General features: G+C 48.0%; 1 non-coding gene across 1 annotated transcript; it reads left to right on the plus strand.

Moving 5' to 3' along the window:
• The first annotated feature begins 1,204 nt into the window (after positions 1 to 1,204).
• On the plus strand, positions 1,205 to 1,277 carry TRNAD-GUC (transfer RNA aspartic acid (anticodon GUC)). The gene has a single exon. It is a non-coding gene; the product is annotated as a tRNA-Asp (tRNA).
• The last annotated feature ends 2,456 nt before the right edge of the window (positions 1,278 to 3,733 follow it).

Here is a 3,733-nt window from a genome sequence, read left to right on the forward strand (position 1 = left end):
GGGCAAAAACCCTCTTCTTCCTATTCTTCCAGAGGTTTAGAAAGCAGTCCTGGTTTTATGACTTCACTATCCAGGGGTTTCCTGGTTAGACCAGCCATTAAAGGCCATCAAGTGAGAAGAGATCAATTGTTCTACTGACAGGTCTTGGGGCCCTGAGCCAGTCACTTCCTCACTGGCAAAGGCATCTTTGGTTTTACAATTTTTAAGTCTTCCAAAGCATTTTAACACAAACCTGCAATGAAAAATTCAGTAGTAGGAAGTAGGAAGGTGAGTCATGGGCAAAGTTTATGGGTGTCCTGATCTATGACCCCCTCTGGGGAAGGGAACCCCCATGGCACCTGCTTTGGCCTTGACTGCTGCTGCCATCCACACTGGCCCAGACCAGGTAGCTGGGTATGGCCAATGGGAAGGGGGCCCAGGCATGGATCCGCGGGGAGGTGCAGGCCCCCTGCTCTCCGTCTTTGCCGTTGCCACCCAGGGCAGAGGGTGGGAAAAGACAATGGCTACCAGGCCCCAGGGCAAAACTGAGGCTACTTAAAAGGCTCTAAAAACCAGATTCGCAGCCCTGGAGCTCTGCTGGGGAACCCCTGCCTTGGCAGGGCCTTGCTTTGGACCCCTGCCATGTGCCCCCAAACTCCTAACAAGTCTGTGGCACGATGCAGAGAGGTCTGTGTCCCGGGCCCCCCATCCTGGGATTACGTCCTGTGGGGGCTCTCCAAAGCTCTGTCTCCCCCGGCTTCAGTCAAACCCTGAAGACACTACCCAAGACACAGACTAGCCAAGAGAAAGAGGGAAGAAGAGCAGAAGTGGTGAGATGTGAGAGGAAGGCAGGTGTGAGAATGGGCAAGATGAGAGCACTGTGAGGATGGGTCAACGGGGACAGGAGGAGGAAGGAAGGACGGAGGCAGGGAGGTTCTTGCTCTGAGCCCTTATTCTGAAACCTGGTGCCTCCCTGCCATGAGGTACTGGAGTCCACGTTATGGCTGTAGGGTGGAAAGTGCCCATTTGCCAAGTGAGGGGTATCTCGGGCAATGAAGGGTGTACTGAAGTTCAAAAGAGGGCCAATTTGTGGCAGTTTTGACTGTTTGTGGGTCTGTCAGTTCCTGGGGGTTGCCTAAGAATGAACAGAATGAACTGTAAATTCTAGAATCCTTGGGTGTGGTCATGAAGGTGAAATATGCTGAGAAGGGACCCCCACCTAGCAGGGGGTATAGCTCAGGGGGTAGAGCACTTGACTGTCTGTCAAGAGGTTCTTGGTTCAAATCCGGGTGCCCCCTGCTGGGTTTTTGTTTCTTTTTCCTTGACCTCGTATTTTACAAACTAGAAATGTCCTTAACCACTATTCTTCCTCAGACTTGTTTTTTTTTCAGCTGAGTTCTCTGTCTTGGCATATTGAGATCTAGTAGATTGAACTATTCACTGGAATTTTTCACCCTGTACAGTAAACACACCATTTGCCAAATGCCTTTTCAGTTTCTTCCCTAGAGGTGGGTGTCCTTCCCATTAATTTACTCTGAACTTGACCATATCAATCAGTTTGGACAAAATGGGAGATGAAGACCACACAGTTATTTAAACAGGGGGTATTTACTATAAAGAATTATTAAGTTATGAAAGGAGAGTAACTATAAAGATGTAAGGGAAATTCTACAGGATGCCCTGGTGAGGGAGAGTACCTAAGCAAGGACAAATTTAGGCAGGCAATCCCTCCCCAAGTTTGGGGTTCAGATCTCATTGAAGAAGGTGTTATTGCAGCCGACTCACTGAGTTGCCCCAACCAGAGCTGGTCACAGTCCCCAGAGGGAAGCAGCTCTCTGGGGTGGAGATGAGCCCCTCGCAAGTGTGACACCTGGAGCATGCAGTGCCCACATGTGGTGGGGTGGGACATGGGAAACCGACCTCTGGACCAGCAGCAAGCAGATGCCAGTAGGCTGCACAGATTGGGTGTAGGGACACAGCTGTAGGTGTGAGACTTGGAGCACCCCCAATGTCCACATTTAGGGTAGGGATGGGGACAGGAATTTGGTCAGCAGCCTGGCCAGGGCTTTGAGGTTGCCTGGGGACTCCATTCTGTAGCCTCCCACATGGGGTACACATATTTGCACCACTGACCAACAGTGCAGCAGGAGTCAGGTAAAAAAGCAAAAATATGCAGTAAGAACTAGGAATTGAAGACCCCTTCCTCCTGTGGTATTTCTCCAGCCCTGTTTACTGACAAGGACCCTTATGTTAATATTTTGCTCAGTGTAAAGGAGAAATCCTTAAGGAATTCAGTCCATTACCACAGTGCTAGTATGGAAGGGTGAATCTGGAGCTGAGTTAACCAAGTGAATAACCCAATAACTGGCGCACCGTACTTGCTTTGGTCAATGGGACCTTAGTAGATGTGATGCAAGCAGGCCCTGGAAATCAGCCTGCAAGGTTGTGCTTGCCCTCAGGTACTTCCACTATTTGCATGAGATGCCCTCTTCCAGTCAAAGGCTGTCCTTGCAGCCTGGGGCCCAGAAAGAATACACATGGTCCAACAGTGGGCCAAACTCGCATGAGGAGCCAAGGTTAGCTAGACCTGCACCTTGAAGCAGAGTCACAGAGTCAATCCCAGCCTAGGTTACCTCTTGTCTCTCAATTTGCAGAACCATGAACATTAGACTAAATGGTGATTGTTGTGTGCCACAGACTTTTGGGGTGTCATGATATGCAACATCACTGCAAGAAAAACATGGAAATACAAAAATTGATATTGAGAAGGGGCTCCTGCTGTAAGAAAAGCCTGAGATAGATGGCAATATCTTCCTGATGAAGTGTTGGGGGGCAAGGAATCTGTTCTAGTCAGCAGGAAAGAGAATGTGGAACAATAGTGGCCCATGATAATCTGGAAGGAAGAAAAGATATCTGAGATTATAGAGTTGGGGAAGGATATTTCAAGGTAAAAATGTGAAATGCATGAGCTATTTTTTATAGGCTGCTTGGTGGAAAGGACACCCATCTCTGGTGAAGAAACTGAAAAGACACTTGGCAGAAGGTGTGGTTACAGTATAGGGTGAAGGATTGGGGCTAATAGTTCAATCTACTGTATCTCAATATGCCAGGAGAGAGACTTCAGTTGAAAAAAACAACAGTCTGAGGAAGAGTAGTGGTTAAGGACATTTCTAGTTTGTAAAATACTAGGTCAAGGAAAAAACCAAAAACCCAGCAGGGGGCACCCAGATTTGAACCAGGAACCTCTTGACATACAGTCAAGTGCTCTACCCTTGAGCTATACCCCCTGCTAGGTGGAAGTTCCTTCTCAGCATATTTCACCTTCATGACCACACCCAAGGATTCTAGAATTTATAGTAAGAATCATATCCTTAGGAAGAATTCCTTCCTGTGGATGAGAACCTATTGCCCATGAAACCTTCTTTTGATTAGGTTATTCAGTAGGGCATGACCCAGGGATGGTCTTAACCCTCTTACTGGAATACTTTATGAATAGGATGAATATGGAGAAAGACACACAGAAAAACCCGCAGCAGGCGAGAGAGAAAGCCACAGGAGCAAAGAGAGAGGAAACCAAAAGCTGAAAGCAACGAAAACTGGAAGAGAAGGGAGAGACTGGTAGACACCTCCATGTGCCTTACCCTATGACAGAGGAGTCCAGCCGCTGGCCTTCAGGGCGAAAGCATCAGCCGGTGAGGCCTTCATTTAGACATTTTTCTCAGCCTCAAAACTGTAAGCTTACAATCTATATAAT

This window comes from Dasypus novemcinctus, chromosome 25, assembly GCF_030445035.2.
Source record: "Dasypus novemcinctus isolate mDasNov1 chromosome 25, mDasNov1.1.hap2, whole genome shotgun sequence".
Taxonomy (NCBI): Eukaryota; Metazoa; Chordata; class Mammalia; order Cingulata; family Dasypodidae; genus Dasypus; species Dasypus novemcinctus.